Source organism: Aptenodytes patagonicus, chromosome 1, assembly GCF_965638725.1.
Source record: "Aptenodytes patagonicus chromosome 1, bAptPat1.pri.cur, whole genome shotgun sequence".
In the NCBI taxonomy this organism is placed as follows: Eukaryota; Metazoa; Chordata; class Aves; order Sphenisciformes; family Spheniscidae; genus Aptenodytes; species Aptenodytes patagonicus.
Genome location: NC_134949.1, coordinates 132654005 through 132680436, shown reverse-complemented (window position 1 = coordinate 132680436; position 26432 = coordinate 132654005). Strand labels below are relative to the sequence as shown.

Below are 26432 nucleotides of genomic sequence, written 5' to 3'. Positions count from 1 at the left end.
ATTCATTAAAGAACCACAAGACTAGTAAGAGCAACGGGAAATGTCAATTAGTGTGATGAAAGGGAGTCACTTGCCGATAGTCAAGTTACTTGAGATGCTTTTTAAAAAGTGGTCCTGGGACAGGAGGCATTAATGACCTTTGCACAAAGAGTTTATGCCAAAGAAGTCAAATAATGACAAAAAAAATTAAGAACCACTGTCAAGACAGAGGGAGATCGCCTAGCTCTTCCTGTCTGCTATTTCAATGTTCAGGGCCATGTTAACAGAAATGGACTGAAATGTGGTAGCAGAAGATGAAGAATCAAAGAATATGGAATTTCTGCTATATGCTGTGGAATCAAGAATTATTTGACCAGACTTACCAGTAGGATTACAGACTTACCAGACCCAGACTTACCAGTAGAAGGTGGTTATAAAAAAAAGAAAAACAGAAATGCAATAATTAGGTATACCAGATGAAATATTTTAATTTCGGATAGAGCAATATTAGTATCAGTAACAACTGGGCTAGACTCTGATGAAACAGCAATGGTAGGCTTGAACAGCAACTCTCCATTCCTACCAGAACATCATTACTGCTTTAAGACCGGACACTGCTACCTTTCCATGATTGATCTCTAATTGTATAGACTGACAGTCACCATTCCAGCAAACCCGGTGTGCATGTATATATGCATGTATATTTACACAGAGATGCACAGATTTGGCAGAAATGCAGAGAACCCTGGAGTATTTGTATATAAGGGAAAGAGAAAACCCAAGCTATGAATATTACCTAGTTAACTGATGCTGTGTAACATAAAAAGTTCTCCAAGATACACGCTGCAAGACATTCTTACAGCACAGATTAGCTCGTGATATGCTGCTTACAGTAAATGTCAGCATGTGAAATACAGCTGAGTTACAGCTGTGACAGTGAATAGCTAGATCCAAAATAATTTACTGCTTTCTGAATATATTAACACCTAGCCTATTTTTCATTAAAGTATGTAGTTGTTTACTTTCCAGATGTAAAAATAAATTAAGAAATTTCGTTTTCAACTTCAATCCATCTGTTTGTGGATGGCTGTTCTAAATGGCATCGCATTCAGGATTTTGATGGCCTTAGCAAACCGAGAAATTTTTGACAGTGTCCCTCATGGCTAAAGTAATTTCCCTCAATTTTCACCTGCTTTAATTTGCCCTGGCAAGAAGCTACACTGACCATGCGACAGTCAGTCTTGTGCACATACACCACGGTCAGTTCTATTATCAAATACCTATTTTCAGGCTTTTCTTTTAAATTTTATAAAATAAAATGCTCTGTACTTTTGCTACTATACTCCTATACAGTTAGGGTCAGCCCTTCTCTCTCCAGTCCAATAAACCTATTAAAAAAATATAGAACTCTTTTGCCTTTACCATAGATCATCAAACAGTTTTATCATGACCCTATCAGATATTATGAATTTATTCTACAGATCCACTTTATTTCTAAAACTCTAAAATAGCTTTGTTCTCTCTCTCTTACTCTCTTGACATAACTGAAATATTAGGATAACACAAGCATATATTCTTACAATTTTTAAAATTAAGTAAGACTCACTTCTGTCTTCACAGATGCTCATGAAATGCCCTGCCCACACGTAGGTTCAAAAGAACAGAAGCTCCTTAAAACCAGAGCACACCACCTTGCAAGCTCAAGCCCTTAACACATGATCAAGCCTTTAAATAAGGACAGTAATGTCCTGGGTAGTTAATAGCAGTGAGAGTGCCTGCACCTGAGAGCTGACTTAGGCTTACTTGGGCACTTATGCATCTCTCTCAGTGTGCTTGTTTCCTTCTTTATACTACTTTAGTTTTTAATAGTCTACATACTTTAATAATACTCATATTCGTAGGTTAGCAGTGAGATAAGTGACTAAACTCCAAATCTTTCAGTTTTGAACACAGTGGTTGTATTTATAGGCCATTATACTTTCTGCCCAAAAGTTTCAAACTTAGTTTTCAGGGTGTTTTCTGTGATGTAGCGTCCATCTTCGCTGTCATACATTTTTATGACAGAAACATGCACTTTCTTCTGACAAAATTCCTTCTCCATTTCAAATTCTTCATTGCAAAATCCATTAATGCTTGTCATCAGCTTGTCAGCTGCTTAAACCAAGCTTTTTACAGCAATCAGTCAATGTCTTGAATCAATTATGGGTAATCTAAAAATATTTTAAATTAAATGTTTCATTATTACTTAGTCCAATTACTTCAATTGATTTTATAAAAGATTAAGAAGTTGGGAAAAAGTCAGATTCAATTTTATTTAACTGTGCTTTATTAAGTAAATAACTATTTTTTAAAAGTTTTGGGAAGGCAAAAGTGAATTATTTCCCTGTTACCAATTTCATTATTTTTAAGTAAAACCTTGACCACAAGGGTGAGACGCACACAGGAGTGAGACACAAAAGTGTCAATTACAGTCAAACAGGCACATGAAAAGAGTAAGGAGATCACTAAAAATTTAGCTTAGAGGTTTTTTCAATTTTTCACTTTGAATCTCCTCTTTAGAAGGAGATTAACCCAGGACAGCTGTGTTATGCCACAAATGCATTTAACTAGCAGCCAAACCAATGTGTTCACCAGCGACATTTAGACCCTCTTTCAATAATCAGACTTTTTTTTGTGGTAACTGGTAGGTTCATCCAATCCTTTCAGCTCCACCTAGAAATTAATCTATACAATGCATTTTTACTACCTTGTAATGAAATAAAAATAGATTTCCATAAAATATTCACAAATAACATTGATTCTCTTTGAGGGACAGCTATGCAGACCAACTTCTTACATCAGTTATTTTACCTCTTGAGCACAAATATTTTAAACTTTGTATTTAAGAAAATGTTGAGGGTGAATTCATTTTAAAATATACCACTTATCTCCCAGTACAATGACTGATCATTCTGTTTTTATCCAGGCACAACTTCCCATGATGTCATGGCAAACACTTTACAAAGGCTGCATGATCAGCTTCATGCAGAACAAAAATAAGAAAGGCTGTCTGCAGAGTGCTGTCAAACCTTTACTGGTGCAAGAAAATCTGTTACAACTTGTTCTTTACTACTGCAATTTATAAAGCTACAACTTCTGCTTTCTCTTCCATGTACAGCCAATAATTAATCATAAGGGGCTTTTCCTTTTTTTCCTCAGCCTATCATTCTTTTCCTTCATATTCTACCTAAATATTTCCTTTTAATTTGCTCCTGATTGCTAAAAAATATATAGAAAATTCTTTCAACTATAAAATACAAATAAATAAATTATCAATTAATTTGTTAAATTATCATTTAAGAATGGGACAAAGCTTAAATTTCCTTTGATTTTCTAATAATTTATTTATCACGCAAAGCAAAAACCAATATTTTAGTTGTCAGAGTAACAAAAATCTGCATTAGTTAAGGATTGCATATGGTAGCAAGAATGAAATGCAGTAAAAACTGACACAAGTTAGTGTCCGAATCAGTGTGATGTCTCCACACTGCTGAAGTCATTCCTCCTTGAGACAGTCAACGTACATTTTTTAAAAAAAGATTTATTTTAAAACAAAAATAAAGTATGAAGAAATCCCATGTTAGAATGTCATCCTTAAGCTCTGAATCTGGAGGAATACAATTTGGCAATAAGCTGGCATTGAAAAGAACTAAATAACTAAGAAATTGTGAAGTTCCTTCAGTTCCCTGCTCAATCAGTTGTCCAATCCAACTGTAAAACCTAACACTCTGTAATCAATTTAATTTTTGGCAACAAGGTTTCCCATTTGCAGAATGAAAAACTGAGTTATGCATCTTGAGCTGAGATTCAGAAAACAAAATCTGTAAATGAAGTTAAACGTGAGATTCAGTCTAGGCTTCAGCTACAGAAATTCCCATCGATAGCTAAACGTTTCATGTTTGCCTCCACCCGTGGCACACGAATGTTCTCCATACAGAAGAAGCTGGGGCCTGACCCAGTGCTGATTCAAGTCAGGGAAACTCTTTGCTTTGGCTTAAACAAACTTGAGTGTGGATCAGTTACGGCCATTGCTAAAGGTCATGTTATAGCTTACAGACAACTGAAAGGATTACTCCTAATTAATTTTTTGGTACCCCAGAGTGCAGTATTTCCCCAGATAACAAATATCATAAAACTGGATTTATTTCAAAACATATTGTATGCTTTTGCCCATTTTTCTTTCTTGCATTTACTGTCTCCAGTGATTTATTTCATTGTATACTTCTTCCAAGACTAATTATATTAAGAAAAAGGCTAGATTACTATTCAATGTCTATCCATTTTCCATTACATACTGGGGTGTTTTTTTCACCCAGCAGAAATACAGACAACATAACTGCTAGTGTCAGCTGACTTAAGAATTTGGGTTAAGGAAAATAAAAAATAATGATACTGCCTTAAAATTTCCTGTGCTTGTCCAAATTTATGATGGAAATTTTAGGAGTTAGGCTTTCGGTGAGATTAGTAATTTATTTTTTCCTGGTCTAAGATCACACTAGGGAGGACTGACACGAGACCTGAAAAAAGAATGAACTTGCTTGCCTGAGGTTGGTAGTCGTCTTCTGTATAACGGTTTAGGTGAGTTCTAAATCTGGTCTGCCACCTACCTCAATCCCAGTTAGGAATGAGTGCACTAACTTGCTATTCTGTATGGTATTTTTTATCTTTAGTAGGAATTCCATTGAAAATATTTCTAATGTTTCAGTATATGCCCCTTGTTTCTATAAATACTTTGATTTTTCCTCTATTTTTGTCAAGTATTGCTATGTTAATTCTAAGATAGAATGACTAATATATTGCTTCAGTTCTTCCAACAAATTTCATGAAGTTCTTAAATACTTTTTTCCTACTTCACCTCAATCAGGTAATATTAACAGTGAAGTTCGTGAACTTTGTCTTCACTGCTACATGAACTGCTAACAATATTTGCTTTTACTGTCCTATCTTACTTGCTTAATTAATCTGCAGTTTTATTCTAATTTGAATGTTAGGCTTCCTAACATGTTGCTGGAATGGAATCCTCTGAATCATTTCTATTTGTTACAGTCCTTTCCCTTACAGACAGTATTTTTAAGATTCTTAACCTATTTTGGATGCAGTGAATTGTGCTGTATATAGCAGTTCTGCCAAAAGAATTGTTTATGTTCAATAACTTCTCTGCAATGTTTAGATACGTCATACGAAAGAGACAAAAAAGCCTGGATTATATACATTTTGTGAGTCTGAATGCAAACCGTTTATTGCTTTATGAACATAACATCCTCCAGGGAGTATCACAAATAACGTGTATGTCCTTGAGTCTTTTGATTTTGCATTTAGAATTTTGACAGAGTTGAAAAGAGCATAAAATCATACACAGTCATATATGGCTTCATCCGTTGTGGACCTAGGGAGTCTCTTGCATACTGCTTTTTCCAGCAAAAACTTCTGAGTTAAATAACCTCACCTACAAGAAATGACTTTACAACATGCACACTTTAGACGCTGGGATTGGTGTACTTACTGTCTCTTCCTTTTAAACTTCAAATTTCAGTCCTCATTCATGAGAGCAAACGCTAAGCAGGTTCTTTTTTTCCTTATTGTAATCTATATTAATCCCTGTTCTTCAGTTTCTGACGTCTTTTGAACACAGACTTTGTTGTGTTGGCTTTTTGTTCGTTTGGGGTTTTTTTAATGGGAAAACAAGGTCTAGCTGGAAATAAATCACAGTTCAAACTCTTTCAAATACAGAGCCACACAAACATTGGGACTGATGTGACCAGATGCAGACCAGCATCCACCTCTGACTAGTCACTCAAAGCTCCATTTTCAGCCAGTGAGAGGAAAAAGCACAGCTAGCTCAGGACCAATCATATTTTGTAACTCTACATCTGAAGTAGTAGTCATCTGGGCTGCCTTCACAAACAAGCCTTCGTAATCTCAGCCTAGAACAGGCATTTAATGTCAGATGGATCGTTTCTTCGAAGTCTCTTTGAAGGGCTTATTTCTCTCCACTAACTAAATGGGAGCCTGAGGTGACTACCTTGGAGGTATGGCTGTATGTTATAGACATCTACAGTAAGATAAGGACCATCTCACCTCATGCTCATTTATTGGATAGCAGCAGAGATTATCAAAAGGATTTAAGAGCACGGTGTGCCTAGATAACCTCCCCCTGCCATCCAAATGCTTCCAGTGGTCTACAGTGAAAGGAATTCCTGCGCCCCAGGCACTGTCTACCAATCACCCTTGTGTTATTTACGTGATTTCTCCCAGTTGCTTTTTAATTCCATCTGTAATTTGGCTTCCAAAGCATTCCATGGCAATAAATCCCACATCTTAGTCATGTATGGGGGAGGGAGGGGGGACGAAAAAGAAAACGCAGCTCCCTCTGTTCTCAACCTATTGTTCAATTATTGCTTTTAAGAGTCTCGCCATTCTGGTGTGATGGGGAAAAGCAGACTCTACAAATCCTTGTGCGCTAAAGGCAGGGAAGATTTCTCCCAGCATCCTCTGTGTGCACACATTGCTGCTTTCCATTCCCAGAGGTAGAAGCACTTCATCAGGGCTCTGTGCAGAATGATAATAAAATTTAATTTGGGAATTCTCCATTAAATGCTGCTCTACACCGTAAATTAGGTTCTCTTGTTAAACAGCTAATTTGTAGTATTGAGTCACTAGGTCCTGAAGGCAGCAACACCTGAAAGCTTATAAAATTGACTAGAAATGTGAGAGATAGAAATAAATAGTATGAAAGTCAGCCTAAACCAGACAGAATTTCCACTGCTAAATTTTTAAAATTACCTCCATTACCCACACTTCATCAAGCGCACATTCCGATCATGTCCCCACAATTCAGTCAACAGGGTGAGAATACTCTGTGTGTGTGTGTGCATGTACCCCTTCAGCACAGACGGCCAATGACTATATTCTTGTTTCATAGGAATGTTTCTCAGTACACAGTTCATTTGTTTTAGCTCTTTCCCCCCCCCCCCCCAAGTTTATGTGGTCAGATGAAATTCAGCCTTTTTGCATTGTTTGGGTGGACAGAAGGTCTACAGTCCAATACAATATCCAGCAAAGAACTCCAGGGAAACTCCTTCCTAACATAAATTGTTGCAAGCAAGTCCTTCATTAAAGACTGAAAAGATCGTGTGAAACTTTCCTGCTTCAGGAAGCCCAACCTTTTCCAGTGGAAAACTCTTCTGCTGGAATATTTTAAACCACTTTTACAATATAATGCAATTCACTCTGTATGTGTGGGATTCATTACAACAGGGATTAAAACGACAGCTTAGTGTCACGTGAAGCATGCAGCAGGGGATTTGAGACCGAGTTCAGTTGCTGGACACTAGGCCAGCTGAATTGTACTTACTGCTGAGTTACAGTAATACATACAGCTTTGGAATAAAGGGGCAGGAGGATTAACGGCTATCCTTCAGAGAGACGTGCTAATACAGAGATCTTATCACACAGGAAAACCAAAACTGGATTTACTGGGAAATTTCTAAGAGTAGTGGAGAAATGGAAAAGCACAAATAAAAAGTAAAAATTCTTAATCATCATAAAAGCCCATTACACTCATATGGGACAGATGTTACACAAATGATAAGCAGGTGTTTTTAGGTAGACTAAATTCTAAATTATTTCACTGTTATCAATCAACATCCTTCAAATAAATTCAGTGGAAATGACGATAAGCAAGAAGAGGTTCCCGGGAAAACAAAAAATCAGTTCATGCATGTAAAGGGTTAAACTGCACCACAGGAAAATATTTGTAGAAGTGACGTGATAAAATCCCTAAAATTACATTTCAAACTTTAAAAGCCACAATATTGAGGGCCTCGCACAGGAAATCCAGAGGAATATTCTAAGAGGACGTGAATAATTCATGCCTTCTGAAGCACACACGAGACAGATGATCGGAGAACAACGAGGTATCCGGGTGTGCTCCTGCCAAGTGCAGTGACATGAGCACACCGTAAATCTGCTGGAGAAAAGCATACGCTCATCTCCATCCCACCAAGACACACTGTGAACTGGCTTCCAGAAGACGTGTACCTGTTTTAACATCAAAAGGATGAAAAGCCCAGAGAAGGAGACTGGCTATATTAAAATACCTTAAACATTCACGGAAAATAAATGCACCCTGGCTCTAGCGTGTATTAGAATTGACCTTAAGGTGATTGCCTGGTTAGAAATAAAAAACAACCTAAACCGTACCCACTCTTGTTCCTTCAATTTCCAATATCTCCCTACCTTTACTCCCCCTTCTCCTCCCCTGATGTGCACTTTGAGTGACGTATTTTTCACAAGTGTGGTAGTAACTCTTTTATCAGGAAAATAACTGTCTTTGTTACAGTGCTCAATTGTTGTTCTTCACGGTGAGGGTTTAAGTATAAATTCAGTTTCCTATTGTAAAATAATGCAATCGAAGCTTACATAAATTTCAAGATCTCTTTTAATGAGAAATACTAACATACAAAAATATGTTCCAGGGTGATACAACTGGCAGGTGGATGTAAAGCTCAAAATAGGTAACCTTTACTATGTGCCTTGCAGGTTGTACCCTGCCTTTTCAGTCCAGAGGGAACAGTAAGACAGGCAGGTCAAACATGTAAAATATTGAACCTGCCCAGTGATCAGCATCTGTCAGGGTGTCCACTTCACCCTGAATGATTCCCTTCCCACTTGCCTCTCTAAAACACCTCCCGGCTTTGCCAGCTCCTGAACATGTAACCCAGTATAAAAGCTAAGCTTCACAGGTGACAGGGCTTGTTTTGATCTCCTCTGAGACATTTTTATGCTTGGAAATATTCTAGAGTAAGTACAACATAAGTCAAACCCCTAAAATTAACAAATTCAGCAGATTCCGTCTCCAAATTAGGTCTGGAGATAGGAGAGAATGTGTAATTATTACTATGAATTTCCAAGAGAGCTTTTTTTGGATTTTTTTTTTTTTTTGGTACATGCTTGTTTCTTGTCTAAAACTGTTCCACATCATTTCATCTGCTGCACAGGAGATATTTTGCAGCTAACTAGTTAAAATAAACGAACATGCTGTAGATTCCCCTCAAAACTTGATGCCTCTGGCAACTTGAAGACACAAAATATGGCAATCCAACTCTTTTGTAAAAAGGCATATAAGAAAGAGAAGAATAAAAGCACTAATTCAAGTAAATTGTTCATTCATAAATTTATATGGTCAATGTGATTAGATATACTACAGATACACAGTCTTCATGCACACACACATGCACCCATAGCTAATATGCACATATATATACACAAACTAAAAAAAAAATCTTTGCTATTATTTTATTTAGTTCATTACTAATAATATATAACTAACAATATTATGTCACCTGACCTTTTGAAATTTTTTTACCAAATTAATCTTGGAAGAAACGATGTTTATAAAATCTCCTCTGAAACCAATGCAGTATTTTCAGATTTACAACTAAAGACATTTTTATAACTGGTGATGAATGCTCAGATTTATTAAAAAGCAGTTATTTTCATTACTCCTTTTACCAAGTAAGTCTGATCAGACAGCACTGTGTAGTAACCAAAGTCCTATTTTCCTTTTGCTCTTATATTGGTTTCCTTCCTTCTTCAGATCTCAGAAGAAATCCCAGATGAACAGCGTCTCTGCACCAAGCCAACGGAGAGGACCACAATACAATTAAAACCATGACTCTTTTTGCATCTGCTGTGTGTCCAGAGAGCCTGCACTCAGGCTGCTAGCATATGCTGGCACATCTTAATTCCTATGGCTAGCCACATCAGCTTGAGGACTGTATGGGCACTTCAGCATATGCCAAAACCACATTTCCATTTTGCTCTGTGGTTGCACTTGCCAACGTGGGTAATACAGCCTCAGCTAGGGGACTGGTGCTGCCAAGGAGAGACCCCCTCGCCTCAGCCAGCTCTGGCCGCAGGCTGGCTGGGGTCTGTCCCACCCAGGTGGACCTTTCCCTAAGGAATGGGAAAACGCAGATGGATGACCAGGCTCACGCTGTCTTAGCTCCTCCATAATTCTACAGACACATTGTCACTGGGTTGTGGAAGTTAAACTTCTGCGTCTGTGATTTAAAATAAAGTAATTCAAAATTTATAGTTAAATTTTCTTGAAAGACAACTGTGTGAAGACCGTGGGCCTGAAGTCTGTTATGAGATCTGTCGCTGAAAATGCATTAGTTTCCCCATTATAAATTTGATTTTCCTGGCTGCCCCCTTCCCCTTCAATCCCAGCAACTGTTCTGTTTGAAAATTACCCTGTATGACATAGATCAACAGGTTTTATTTGGCCGAAGGAAGAAGGAGAAAGGAGAAAGAAGAGGAGTCATCTATCAAAAAATCTGAAATTGAGAGCCAGCAGGCACAAGCTGGAACCCAGGGGATTCCAGTTAGATGTTATTAAAAAACCAGTTTTCAGTCTGAAGGTAGTCAAACACTGGCACAGGGATCTCCATCCCTGAAGATACACAGAAGTCGCGTGGGCAAGGCCCTGGAGCCCCATCTCAGCAGCCATCCTGGGAAGAGGTTTTAGACCAGATGACCTCAAGAGGCCTCTCCCAACCTAAATCATTCCATGAGTCCATGTTTCTAATATTTGAAAATGGTCTTTCCAGTAATTAAAAACATAGCAGGAAACTGAACAATAAAAACACTCTAAAATGCAATGGAAAAAAACGAAAATTTAAGACACAGTATTCACTTCCTGACAACCAACAATTCTATGAGTCATTTCTTACCTTACGTTTTTGACATGATTTTACAAAAAATTCTGCCTGAGGGAAGAAGAGGGGCAGAATTTGGTTGCAGGACAATTTGCTGTATAATGAAATTATGCTGCGACTGGTGTTCATAACTAAACAATGATCAATCGTGCAACTGCATGTACAGTTTGTTTTAAATATCTCTAAATATAATCTCCTAGTTGCCCACCCCACTGACATTAACAGACATAAAATACCAGTCGTATTGCCAAACTGTATGATATCAGGCCTTTGTCATACAGCCTGCTTGGACAAGTATTCTTCATCTTGAAGAATATGTCACAACATGCTATATTATGATATATTTTTATTTAATTTTAGTTTATGATTGCCACATATGACTTTTCTGAGAATAATCATGTTGTCCAGCCTGGATACACAAATTAGAAGCCCAACTCATCTTCACATTAAATAGGGTGTAAAGGGGATAATTCAAACTATATCTCAACTATGGGGACTAAGAAATATTTCCCAAGCCTGGAGTCCCTTTGAGCATCCCGAGTAGATCGCAACTCTATCTGAGAGTAAGACCCAAGAGCGTATCACCTCCGTCTTCCCTGCAACACATTCATCCTTCCAGGAGGAAGGAGCCAGGATGCCTGTCCTTGTGGGGACCGCTGTGCACACAAGGCAGCTGGATCCCCGGTCTGCACGGCCAGGGAGTCAGAAGACCACAGCCTACCGCGTCATGCTGTCTCACAAACCTGTTGCATCTTTTAGATGCAGGCTCAGGATGGAAAGTTTTCCCCTCCGTTAACTGCATACGGAGCCCAGTATCCCAACCTAGGCATTTAAATAATGTCTGAAGCTGGATGATGTAAATTCCTCTCTGATCCCTTTATTCATACCCACAAATGCACCCATTGTTGCTCATTAGCTGTAATTTGAGAGCCGAGTTTCCGAACAGAGCACATGAGAGTCTAAATTGCCCAGAAATTTTGCGCTTCCCTGAATACTTGCATATGCAGTTATTGTTCATCAACCTCATCGACCACAGCACCTGCATACAAAATCATAACCAAGACCACAGGAGATGCCATGCTGAATCTTGCACAGACATTTTCACCCACAGGGTTTCGTATTCAAAAATCTCGTACAGCAAGCAAGGACAAGGCTTAGCCTGAGATTAACTTCTATTAAGGCTTTTTAGCTTATTTCTCACACATAGCATAGTTATCAGATACAGGCTCAGTGACTGTTATAAAAGCCGTCACCAGAAGAGATCATTACAAAAAAATCACTCCCCATTTATTTAAACTTGTATTCTGGTTCCTGGACTTGTGTATAGAAAGTAACATTTTACACAATAATTATCACAAATTAAATAATGATATAAAACTGTAAAAGCAAAAAGAAAAATCCTACACAATTATCACCCAAATAGTCTAATAAAAAGGGACTGATTTTCCTTCCACTTTTCTTTTTAAAAAAATATGCTGTATGAAAGTTCAATTCTTTTCCTCTAATTCTCTCTCAAGAGGGAGTTCCCATTTGACCCAGCTGTCTGTGCATGAAAAATTTATTAACTGGCATAGTTTGCTTTATTTAGAATAAAAAGAATATCTATTTGCCATTATTACTGCAGGGAGCAGAAGGCAATGCTAGGTCAGATCAACACAATGCTTAAAGGTTTCTTTGTCCTTCTTATGACCTCCTGCTACCTAAACTACATATTAAAAGTCAAAATAATCCAAAAAGAGATGCAATATCAAAGTAGTATCACTACTTAAAGAAATATTAATCATAGAGTTCATTGTCAACTGACATACCATAGCGTTTTAATTGCTAAAACCTATACAATTCACGTTGTCTAGCAATGGAAAATGATGCTTCCAATGTCTCAGTAAAGCACAGGTTTAGCATGACATTTACAAGGTGTAGACAGATCTGGCTTTATTTTAAAATTATATTTAAATTATTTACTAAGTAAACTATGGAAATCTATGATTCTATGATTCTAAGTATTTCTAAAATACTTTCTTAATAAAGTTCTTTATTCCTGCATACTTTTTGTTAATGTGAAGAGTGAAATTAAAACCACTGAACTGACTATAAGTAATGCTCACTTCAGGAAGCCTTTTTTAAAGGAAAAAAAGATTCTTCTGGTACATATATTTCCTCTGTTTTCCCATTTGGAGATAAGCAAATGATTCATTTTGATAACATGGTTAAAATTTTGCATTGCTATTGGATTAATAAAATAAGGAATTTGAATTTATATTTTCTTTCATGGCCACAACTTCACACACAATTAATCTGGCTTCAGAACAAAGCAAATTTTCAGTTGAGACATTTTGAAAAAAAGTTGGCCCAAGTCTGATAGGTTGTCACATTTTTTGTTTTATTTTCTGGAGGCTGATGCTTTCCAAATAGCAAGTGCCTTGAGCACGCAGGGCAGCGTAGAAGGGAGGCAAAAGTTGTAAGGATTTACGTGGAGTTTTTTGGTAGCATTTACCATGATTTGGAGAACAGAACTTACGCAGAAATGGGGCTATAGGGTTTTTTGTCGTGTTGGTTTCTTTTACTTAAAAATTAATGGAAATTTGGCTCCATTTAACTTAGCGACTACCTGTGTGCTGACTTCCTGACATTTGTCACTGACTTCAAGGGGGGCTTTTTTTGCTAGTTCTGTGTTGGTATTTTACAGGTTCAGTGCTGCCATCTTTTCTCTCATCCAGGAAATACTGGTCATCTGCAACCCAAGTCAGATTCAAAAAGACAGCTGCGAGCTCAACTTCACGCAAACGTAATTACTAAATATTCCACAGCATCATCCGAAAGGAAGACAACGTCTTGTTTAGGCAAAATTCAGTCTTTATAAGAAATACCAGGCTGATGACAGTGAACAAACACAGAGGCCATGTGAGTCCCCTACACTGCTATGCCAATTTGTATCAAGCCTGACTTCAGCATGTCACCTGTGAGGGTAAGGAAAGCTCTGGCTCCATCCTTGTTCTATTCATTTTCTCTGTCTTGCTCACTGTCAGAAAGCATCCTGATTAATGTCAGTAGAAAACAGAGGTCTAGTTACACAAACTTGTTTACCAGGAAATGGAGATTTTTACTACATATAAACCTCAATTCAAGAAAAATAATAGGTTCATATAGAAACACAATGGGGACATACTGCGCTAAGTATACTGTGTTGTGTTTAATGTAAGAAAAACACCTCCAAAATGCACGTGCTCCTATTAGGGGAGGCTACCCGAGTACTATAGCCACTCAGCATCAATGATGTTTATAAGAAAATAAGACATAAAACCAAGCATAGAGACAACAAACTCTTTCAGAAAGTTTCCAAGCCCATGTTCAACCCAGATGACCTGTTCCAGTTACTGTGCTGGGTGGAGGTAAAGCTGATAAGAGGCTTGGGAAAGAAGGTAGAAAGCACTGCGTGGTGCTTCATCACTACATTCAGGGCATCATGAAACCTGCTGTTTATGACCTACTCACCATAATGGCATAAAAGTGCATTTCTGAGATGATCTCTTCAGAAACCCGTAGAGTACTGGTGATGTTCCTGGAGAACATGATCTGAATACTGCTACCTACACTGACACGTGAAGAAGGAAACCGTGACAGCCACGGATGCTGTCAATGCTCTCAGATGCCAAAGTCAGCCCTGCAGGACTTCGAGGACTAACCTTGTTTTTCTCTCTGGCTTTTGGAATTAACAGGGTGAAAGTAAAATCTAATTCTTCACTTGTGTCTAATTGTAGCCCAGATACAATGGGTCCCATTGTACCTATGTCTTACAGATTTCTAAAGCATTTTACATCACTAACTTTTTATTAATAAAAAGTTTATGTTAGCAAATATAGTCAGCACACTTCTTTGTCTCTCTTGTCATATGCAAAAAATGTCACCAGTTCCTCAGGCCCCACACAGGAGAACAGGAAAAGCCATAATTTCATCTTTAAATAAGAAAATTTATGAACAGCACTTATAGGAAAGAAAAAAAGAAAAAGTTGAAAATTTCTCTTTCCACTAATATTGAGTATTTTTAAAAAATTTATTCATATGTCTTGTACACACTAGACTGAGCACCAACTCTAATCCAATGCATGGTCCACCCAAAACTTTGTTACGCAATGAAATTGTCTGAATCCAACAAACATACCAGAGAGGGATAAGTCTGCCCAACCTTAAAACAAGATACGCATCACTGCAGCTGGCTAGATATGTCATTTTCATGAGCAAAACTTGAACTCACATCTTTGGATCTGTAGGAAAGTAACAAACAACTGGACCTGAATTGTCACATAAAATGACAGATACCGCTTGGATACTACTTCCAGAGTTTCTTCTCATTTATAAATACAAGAAAAATCCTCTACAATCCAGTGTTATGCAAAACAATTATATTTTATTTTTACACCTTTTACACACTATATTCTGTCCATAAAATATGGTATCTTGTAATTTATGAGCTCAAGATTTTATTTATATTTGTTTGCTTATATTTTATCCTAATAAAATCATCCAACCAAAGTACTGGAAATGTTCGTACAAGTCTAGTTATTAAGAGACACTATCTCAAATAATAAGATGCCAGAACTCATATTTGCAATTTCAATCAAAAAATCAAAGCCTTGGTTATGTGCTGAATTCATGGTTCTATTCATCTACTGATTTTTAAAATGAGAGATTGAAAATGTTGCTAATTACAGAGAAGCAATGCCCTAAGGCGGTCTCTTAGTTTAAAACTGTCCATTAAGACAAAATTTTCATCTGGAACACTGGGGTTCTCAGGAAGGGTGGAACTTCAGCCAGCAAAATGTGTCGAGATGACAATTCCCTTAGGTTCTTCATGGGAATGTGACAAAACCAAGTGCTTCATGTTAAACTCTCCTCCTACTTATGCTCCTGGATAATATAAAACAAGTGGCAAAAACCCAGTGGTCTGAGGTTAAGAAATCCATCCCTAAGAAATTACAATTTTAAATTTGCTAAAAATAAATAAGACAAATATACTAAAGTGTCTGTATTTCACATCTATAAATAAACATATACACAAGATTTGCTAAACTGGAAGAGACTATTTCATCTTCTCTAGCCTCCTGCCTTGATGGAAAATAAGGAATTCATTTAGCACAGTAATAAATGTGTGCAATACCAATAGGAAATATCAAAATGGGTCATGTTTTTACTTTGTGTGTTGACACAGTAATTGGTCAATTATGTGTAATGGAGACTAACTGCCTCTTACGAAAAAATACTTACACTCTCTGCATTAATAATAAAAAGATTTTTTTCCCACACACGTTATGGAAGCCAAACAAGATAAAAGTGTGGAAAAAGCTTTGGAAAAGGGAAAAATCAGTCACCCGTGATTTGCACCATCTAGGGGCATAGTGTTCTTAGTAATCGCTTAAAATTGTGCAACAGCAGTGGCCTCACAGACCAGGAAACATCAGCACATGCGAAGTTACTGAGTCTGATCCAGGGGTTTGGTATGACTCTGCCCCTTTGGGTGAGTCTTTCCACCGCTCCCCTGTCTATCACAGATCCTGCCCTTCTCTTCACTCCTTACAGAATATGGCAAACACGAGCATTTAGGGGTAAATTAGCCAGCTCAAAATTATGACTGTAGGTTAAAATAGTTGCCTAAGCCCCCTCTATATTCAGACAAGAAGGAAAGGCACCTTTAAAGGAGGATTTATCTCTGCCTTGGTATTTAAGATATAGGTGATAAGGATCACCCTTCAGACCTGCCGTTCTTTTTCCTCTGACTACAGTAGAAATGCAGATGTTTAATTTTTAGGTAATCAAAATTAGGTGAAATCGATCTAACTGCACTAATAAAAAATATCTACCTTGTAATATATTTAGGCTAGATCTCAGTGTAGAGTATGTCAGCCTGAAAAGGAATTCATTCTTACCAAATCTGGTTTGAATCAAATGAAGTTTCAGTGACACTGAAGAAGAAAAAAAATCATTCACAGAGCACTATAAAAGTATCTCTGTGATAATAAAAAAGCTAGTAAAAGTGTCCGTTGCATTGAATTTTTAAAAAGACTTTGATTTAACAGATAAATTTAATTTATTGCTTGGGTAGAACCTTTTGGCATTTTACAAAGGACTGAGGAACTATTATACTATCTCTTGTCACCTTGCAGATCTCATTAGTGTGCAAGACACTTGCATTGAAGGTCTTACTTTCATCCCTTATCCTATTTACAAAAAGCTAAAAGAACGGTTAAACTATTAAATTACGTTCCTGAGTTATACCAAAATATTTATTCACTTGCTTCAAAGAGCACTAGAGTTGAGATGTTGACTCCACCAAGGGCAGAGGTATTGGCTCTCCTTTGGCACTTGGCTAGTCTGGGAACTGACCTAGGATCCCCAGGTATCCATCACATTCTTGGGCAGGAGTCTTGGTCCCTGCAGTACGCCCATGTGCATGTTGGGGATGATTCAGAAACAGGCTTGCAGAAATAGAAGAAAGAATGAGAAAACAGAAGTTTTCACCGCTTTCCTACACAGGGGTCATGAAGGGACAGCATGTGACCTTCCAAAACGCCTTTCTCTGATGTGGCTATGGAGGCAGAGAAAACCATAGCCTAAGGAAATCCAAGAATGAGAAAAGAAAGTGTAAATGAGATCGCTAAGAGCAGGAAGATTTTCCAAGAGCAGTGTACATAAGAGAAAACAAGGAGGAGCAAATAGTTTAGGAAAAGAAAGGAAAAACTGAAAAGAGCAACTGAGAAATGTTATGAAAAAAGAAGTAAAAAGAATGGTGAAAAAAGTAATAAACATAAGACGCTCAGGGAAGGAGATCAATCTTTATTTCCCAGTCCTTCTCACTTGCTACAGGTCAAAGCTACGAAGACAGAATGACAGATTTCCACTGACTATCATGATAAAGTCCTGGCACGTTGTCCTTGCTATTACTGTCAATCAGGCACAACAGTCAAAAATTACTATGAACAATGAAGGTACATGTACACAGAGATGATCACAAAAGATGACAGGAAAGAGGATTTTGACAGATTAAGATATTATTCTGCCTTCTCTGTGTATTTGTTTAACTTTCAGGATTCAGTGGACAGTAGAGCAAAATGGCAATAGATCTGTGTAACCCGAAGGCCAGTAACAAGGCAGAGAATCTATATGTTATGTTGCAAACCAAAGCAAAATAAAGGCAAAGGGAATGATAAGAAAGAAAAAAGGTAAAAATAAATAAATAAAAACAAGTCAGAGAAGCTGAGTGTGAGGGAAAGAGATGGGGAGAGCAGCCAGGTTCTGTTCTCATTTACCCTCAAGTCACGGATTTACACTCGTGTTACTGGCTACACTACTTGGCCAAGCTCTCCTTATCAGCGACAGGCAGAAATAAATGACAGACCATATAGATAGAAAAGACCTATTTGCTCATCCACTTGTCCTCCTGACAGAACACAACCGTTCCCTATTGCACATGGCTTTTTTCCCCCCTGAGTTTAAATTAAAGTCTCAAGAAATTGAGCACCCAGGACGTATCAGTCTTTTAAGGGTTTTTCTACAACTAAATGACGTCAGCATCAGGATACCCTGTCCTTCCACTTTTCTAGCCTGACATTCATACTGCACATTCTTATTCTCACCTCCCCTCAGAATCTCTCCCTACATAAATATATTGCAAGTTTAATTGCAAATAAATACCATTGCAAGAAAAAAAATGTCCTTTGCTAGAAATTAACCTTCTAATCATTTCTATTACTCTTAATTGCACTTAATCAGATTTCATGTGGTCTACCTGAGATGAGGTAACATCAGTTATGTGATCTTAAACTTTTAAAATTTATAATATTTTTCTGAGCAAATGGATTAATAGCCATATAAAAATGGAGATGATTTTTACCCTCCATGTTCCACTGTATGTTATTCTACATTTCAGACTTCAGGTCATACTGAATATTTTTTCCCACCAAAATGAGAAAATCCACAGTTAAAAAATGATGCCTTCTATTATTTTTACAATCATACTTAAGTGATTATTCATGAACCAGACCTCACACAGATCTGCAGTGAAATTTTACTGTGTGTTAAATTTTGAGGAAAAAAACCTCATGGCTTTTGATGCTATATTCAGGGGTTTTTTGCATGTACTTTCTTTGTTTAGATTTTTGATAATCTATCAGTTGTGATGGATTTTATCCATCTACTGAGCACCTGTAAGGCTTGGAACAGCCAGCCTTCGCATCCACAAATGCATCATCTTTGTATTTGTCAAACTAAAGTTCATTGTTGTTCTTTTCTATCCATATTTTTCACTGTTTCTTTTTATTTCTAGCTAAAGGTGCTTCTATTTTTTGCTCACATCTGAAAGCCTGTACCTGAATCTTCCACTGGAACCTGCACATGGCAGCTGTGAAGAACAGCATAGCACAGAAACCACACCAGAAAAACGTTATGTCATGCATCTTTGGGCTCTGTTTACTTAGGATTTTATCCTTAGTGCAGATTATTTCTTGGATAAAGAGAAATGTTCTGTTAGGTACATGTCAGACACCAGGAAGCCTCAGACCAGTGTCAACAGAAATCCTTCATAATAGGCCTAATTCAAAGGAAAGTCAGCTACTCTTATCCTGAAAGGCGCAGAGATCCTAACTCTAGTTTATTATCAATCATTGCTTTAACTCAAGTTTACAGGTTAATTTAAGTTTCTTATCTATTATTCTATTTTCAAGTAGAAAATAATCTAGAAAAATAAAAAAAAAAATTGAATCTTTACTGTCGAGTAAATTGTTATTGATTCTGGAACAGAAAGCAACAATAATCCTCCTTAAAAAATTGTTATGAAGCTAATTCTTCATTAGGCTTTTTCTCATCCCTCAGCCAGTTTTCAAGCTATACAGCAATGCTGAATAGAAACATTCAGATTGGTCAAAGTTAATTTTGTGAGTATGAAAAAAGATGAGAACAATGAAGATCAAGACTTTACTATGAATTGTTGCTGTCTTCGGGGGTATTTCAGATTTCCAGTGTCATGCTGATCAGCCTGATTGTTTTTTTTTCTTTCTCAAGTTCAAACACTAGGTTCATAATACATTTTCAGAAGAAATAACGTGGTTTATTTTTTATACACTACTGAAAATAGTTCTGCTAATGCATAAAGGTTGAAACTTAAGTGACAGTATTACTAACAAACTAATCACTTCTTTGTGAAAAACTTTAAGGATTTTTTACATAAAAATAGTTAATTGTTGAGATATTGATCTCAATTCTAAAAAACCTAAAGTTTAAGTTATAGTAATACAGACCAAACTATTAGGTTTTAGTGTCACATTGCCACTGATGCAGTGCCATTGCTCAAGCCAATTTTATACATAATACAATTATTACATTGTCTTATAGATTTTCCATCATTTTGGCATATATTAAACCAGACATATGAGATAATACCAAAATATAATTGCATTTCCAGCTCAAGCTCTACGTTAAGCAATTTGACAAGAGGGTTCATTGAGGTTTGCAGGTTTATTCCAAGAAAAACAAATCAACAAAACCCCAAAGGAGGGATTCCTTAAATTTTTGGAGACTGAGAAAATAAACTTCAGCGATCTCTCTGTGAGTTCAACTCGGTCCACTGTTCCTCCGTACCTCCATGATCAGCCAGTATCAGAGCCAGGATGTGGGGCCAGGTGGGCTTTGGATCTGACATGAGTGTTCTCATGTAAAATATGAAAAAACTCCCCTGACCTAAATGCAAACAGCCAAGCTTTTCCCAATATCAGTTTTGCATAGTTTCCACCTAAACATACACTACAAATCTTTCAATAAACCTGAGGTTCGCTACTCTCTTAATAAACCCCCACATTAACTAATTGTCTGAAGAGGAACAACCTACCTTTAGTACTAAAAAATCCAAATCAGCGTATTTCTAGGGGTGTATATCAAAACATTATTTTGGTGGAATTTCATGCTGTGCTGCACTGCTCTTCATAGCCATCTGCTTTACTGCGTCTCCTACAGGACAGGGCTGCTTTATTAACAACAACAAAAAAAATTCATACAAAATACAGTTCTTCAATGCTGCACTGTTAAAAGGTCACTTCTCCACTCACCCTTTTTGACAAGAGAGGGATACAGAAGAATTACTTGACTTTGTTCTCTTCCAATGTGGCACAGAAAGCTTTTAAGGAAGAAGTCACTCTAATATGAAAGCAAGACAAAGGGGACACATGGAATACTGTGATTATTTGAACCTAAATGACTCGGCGCACTAATCTTTCATCTACAGGGAATCAGACTCTCATGTCAGTCACAGGGGACGAGGAAATTACCTCTGGTCTATGTGTCTATTTTTACACATCACAAACCAGCAATAACAGTTTGGTACAATTCACCGGACTTGGCCATCACCTTCAATTTAAACTTCGGCTTTTCTGGAGAAGTGCTGCTTTAACCGTATGTTAAAGCTCAAACTAACCCTCAAATGCTCATGCATTTGTTCAGATCATGCCTGTGAGCAGGATGCTCTCCTGCCCACAGTCCTGTTACCGCTACAGTTTCAGCTATGAGGCTACTGCTGACCTGTGTCTCCCGGGGTCAGAAGAGCGATGTGAACCATCCCTAGCACAGGAGCTCACAAAGGTTTCACTGCGCTTGTGAACAAGAGCAATGCGTGTGCTCTAAGCAGTAGTAAGACCGGCTTCACCTGCATACCACACAGTCAGCATACAGGAAAAAATACAGTAAAACACTTTCTGATTTAGAGATTATTTTTTAAAAGCCCTGCTATAGTTTACAGCCATTTCACAACATGTTTTCTGTAAACAAGCACAAATATCAACAAAAAATACAGTCGCTGCAACAGTGCACAGTGCACGAGGAGGTGGTAAATGATGGCACTTTGTCACAGGGGCAGCACCCTCTCCCAGGCAAAGATTGCCCCTGACAAGGGAAAGGAGATTTCACGGTCTTCAGTGATCACCAAGTGTCTGGCCTTGAGTCTAAAGGGACATACTGAAATCTTCTCAATTCTGTCACATTTACTGAGCGTCACACTTCCCATCAAAACCACCTCTGAAGTACCAGAACCAGCCAAAAAGAAATATTAGGCATAACGAATCGGGAGTGATTTAGCCCTGACACCTGCAAAAATTCCCACTGAAAAGGTTGGCTCCCTGATCAATCCAGGTAGTGTCATACAGGCTCCTAAGTATCCACAGCTTTTGTTCAGCCACAAATATCAATCCTAAAAACTTTAATACTTATTCTTGTTAGAGAAGCTGATATATGATCTATTTATTTCAATTACAGTTTCAGCTGTTATTCTTACCCCAACCGTCACTTCAAGTAAAATTTGTCTATCGCCCTCCAACATGCAGTCACTTGGCTGGTGAAAGCCAACTCTGCTTTTCAGAGCTGGGGAGTATTTGAAATCCAAATTGAAAATGCACAATGAAAAAATGAAACAAAATTAATCCCTTTTACAAAATAAAACCCTCTGCTCTTTGGTGAATCTTGTTAAAAGCAGACTAACAAAGAATAAAATAGAAGTTGGGGGTTTTTATATCAAACTCCAGATTTATGGCCTCCTATTGATATTTTTCCTCAATAAATTCAAGCAATTCTTAGAACATATTTATCCCTATGGAAAGTTTACGTCAGTTATTTGACATTTTGAAGGAAGTAGCTATTTCTTCCTTTATTCCTTATTCAAGATCTCTCCTTTTATACAGTATTCTATAATATGGTTCCATTTACGCTTAATACAGGCAATGTGTGCAGAAAATAAAGATATAATTAAAACTGGAAAGAAGCAACATATTCACTGTCCTGCCATTCCACGGGCTCAGCAAACTGTGTATGTACGGAGTCTGTTTACTGCCACACTAGATTTCTACACTGTGTTTTTTTGGACTCCCACTTAACAAGCCCCGTCATTCCCAATGATGGTTTAACAGCTTTGTATTTGTAGAAAATATTATTTCCCAGCATGAAGTTCCATTCTGTGCGATGCTGTTTTCAACACTGTTATGTCAGGAAATAGGCCTTTTCCCCCGTTCTTCCAAATGTTAAGTCTGCAACCTTTATTTTGCATTTAGATGTAGACGGCGTACATGTTGAAATTTAAGGCAGCTATTGCCATTTGCAATGCATTTCACCAGCTGATAATGGGAACTGTGTAGATTCCAGGGTGCCTGCTTTTTTTTTTTTTTTTTGGATGGGGGCATTGGCTGAAATCTGTTTCTGGTATATTGCCCACAACAGCGCTTGGCCAGTGCTCCTTACTGTCGCCACGCTGTAGAGACGCTCAGACTAGGACTCAGCTACTATGTAAAAGGCTTTAAAACTACCACGGAGGAAAACACTGTCGCAATTCATAGTAAATGTCCTTGTGGGCTCCGGAATGTTAATGTGCTGCATACTGCAGCGAGGACAGGGCATCCAGATAGTTTCAAACTATTATAACAAGTTAAAAATTGCCCACTGGTAACTATTTAAAGGTCACTAGTTACTTTTTATATATATAGTGCATGTATTCAGCCAGCAGAAATTTGGTACTACATTGTTGGCCATAAAGGGAAAAGTTGGACAAGTTCTAAAAAGAGATCAAAGCCTGGGCCAGATCCTCAATTAAAGTCAAATGAATTATATCCATGTACATCAGCAGAGGATATTTTATAGAGTGCAAAAGACTTTGTGTCAGAGCAAGAGTTAAGTGACAAACCACCACTGGTGTGACTGCAATTCTAACTGTTCTTGTCCAAAATATTCAAGAACTCAGCTGAACAAAATAATAAAAAACAACCCATGAAGCGTTGATTTCATGTGTCGTCTCACTTCCTTACAAAATTCACCCTCTTCTTGCCTTCAGGAAAAATGAAGCTGCAAAAATAATACATAATGACAGCAATGGATACCCTGCTTCCACCTTTAAAACCAATCTGTATATCCTCACAAGTAACTTCACCCACAAGCAGAAATAAAACCTATGTGAGAGAGTACAGTAACATGCAGCATTTGTGTTTAGCAATACCTATGATTTTGGGATAAGATATCTGATGATCTTGGAAAAGGATTTTTTTTTCTTTCTAAAACTAAACAAAGGAAAACAGCTAAGCGATGCATGTACTAAGGTCACACCCCTGAAGAGTAAATTATTTTGTTCTCCTAACAATGAAAAAATTCTATGATTCTTCCTGCTTCCATCGTTAATTTGGTAATGCTTTGGTTTTCATATACACATGCTGCATAGTAGTAAGTTCCTTTTTAAACAAACAGGCTCGAACAGTGGAAAAAAGACTAAACAAAAAAAACCTTCAGGTTTTAAGTTTGTAAGTGGAAGGAAAGGATAATAGGTTGCCCAGAGCAGTAGGAAACTGAAAATATTTTATCAATTTTACATGGTTGACTTATTGTGATTTACGGGGGTTTTTTGTCAAATAATCCCACGGTGTACAGAAAATGCTTTTCTGGTCTGTTTGGTCACAAATAGATGAAAAACTTAGAAAAGGACTAAGAAAAAGGGAGGATATTGGATGAAGGGGAACTGAGAAAATCTATCAAAACAAGAGTAAAGCAAAAAGGAATAAAACAGGCTTTATACAGTCTATATGGATTAAGACTCACTTATTTGTAATTCTGAATAACAGAAACTAATGCTGGAAACATTTGCTGAACCGTATTTGCACTTTTTATTGTAAAGGTCAAAAGGGTGTATAATGGTTTTATGAAGAGAAAAAAGTAACTGTAATAAGGTCTATTACTTGCTATATTTGCTCTGTAACACTAAACCAAAGAGCAATGAACTGTACCTTTGGAAACTCTAAGGAATTGCCTTTTATAGCTGAAAGGTCAAAACAGAATTTGGAAGAGCAGCTATTAAGTTACATGGTCTTTATGTGTCGTTCACAGTTTGCCAGTGAATTTACAGGAATTTCTATGTTTGATAACAGAGGTAGGGCTTGTTCCCGTTTAGTATTTAAATAGGAGAATCCAATCCCTTTTGCATATAATCCTCCTCCCCCCAACACATACAGTCTTTCAAGCGTATTTCCTTGATTTTGTATGCATCTGTACCTATTCAAAATTAACTCAAGCCTATTTCATAAGCATTTCCCTGTCCCTCTTGCAAGGCAGAAGCTGGCACAAGCGCAAATACGCAGCAGAGTTGGGTTAGGGCAGCTGACGAGTATGCGGTAGCTGTCCCATCCCTTTCGTGTTTTGCGAAAGCACTGTCAGTCCATGCGAAAGCTCTCTGAAGTTGAATGAGATGGCAGGAGGGGTGGCGATAAAGGAGCTTGCACTGAGAATGTCATCTATTTAAGCTGCACGCAACACGTCGACATTTTGTCTAAGGCACAGCAGCGGGATACTGTTTCACTGTGCTGGCCAGGCAGGGACTGCTGCACTCCCTTTCTGCCTCGACAGAGGAGCCAGGAGAACAGATATATCCACAAAGAAAGTTTTTCTACACTTGGACACTGGACTGTTGAGATCTTCAATGTTGCATTCTACAAATTATTGCCTGATGCGTACCCAAGAGCAGTTTCTCTGACCTTTCCCTGCTTTCCGCACAAGGGATGTGAACGAAATAAAAACCTCTGTACTTCCTACTTAAACCAAAGTGTTACGACAATGTTGTTCTTTGGATGCTTTATCCAGCTCAGGACTAGACAGCAGATATTGTCCCCAGTCAGAGTCACAGGGAGAAACCTCATTCACCATTCCAGCTTTGGATCCTCCCTGGGAAATTTGTAATCACATAAGATAAGGTTTTTACAAAGGAAATACCTCACAGCAGTCATTACTTAACCACTCTAGACCAAGATTAAAATTATTTCTTTTATTGAGGAGAAAGCCAAGGCAACTGCTGACATTTTTGTGGCAAACACCGTAACTATCATTTCTGCCAAACAAGAATGTTCATCCATCTGGCTCATTAGGAGTCTATGCTCCAGTTAATCCAGGTCAAATCTGTTTTACTTCTATGCAGTGGAAACTATTTTGAGAAGGCCTGTGTAAGGCCCACAGATTGAGACAAACAGCTATGCAGAGCTTTGAGCACAATTACTGTGCAACAAAAAAAAAAGAGCCTTCTGCCCTATGTACCATTAGATAACATAGATCTAAATGTGTCAAGGCTCATTCTTGATTGTATTACTGGGTACAGAAAGTACTGTTATTTCTATGTATCACTGAGAAACAGTTCTAATGATTACAGGAGACTACAGTCTGGAACCTTTACACTGAGAAAATACTCAGCTAGCATGCTGTCTCACTGAAATAAAGTTAAACACAAAATAGGATTGGTAGAGTAGTCCCAAGGAGGGGGTTGAGGAACAAACCCCACAGGTTGTGGAAAACAGAATAATCAAATAAAATAAGTAATAGTTTCTGAGAATAAATTTTTGGTTCAACTGGTAAATTACAGACTTTCAGTGGTTTTATTAGAAAATCCATTGAGCTATATCTCTATTCTAGATTAAATATGCTTAGGACATTCTTTGCAAAGCAAACATAGAATCACAGAATAATACAGGTTGCAAGGGAGGCTATCTAGTCCAGCACTGTGCTCAAAGCAGATCCCCCTTCAGAGTTAGATCAAGTAGCTCAGGGCTGTTGAGTTTTGAACACCTCCAAGGGAGGAGGTTCTACAGCCCCCCAGGCAACCTCCTCTGGTGCTTAACTGGTGACACCCATGGTAAAAAAAAAAAA

General features: G+C 37.7%; 1 protein-coding gene across 11 annotated transcripts in view; it reads right to left on the bottom strand.

Annotated features, from left to right (window-relative positions):
- The window catches only part of DMD (dystrophin), a 1394632-nt gene that overhangs the window by 1161674 nt on the left and 206526 nt on the right, over positions 1-26432 (bottom strand). The gene's annotated exons all lie outside the window — the stretch shown is intronic.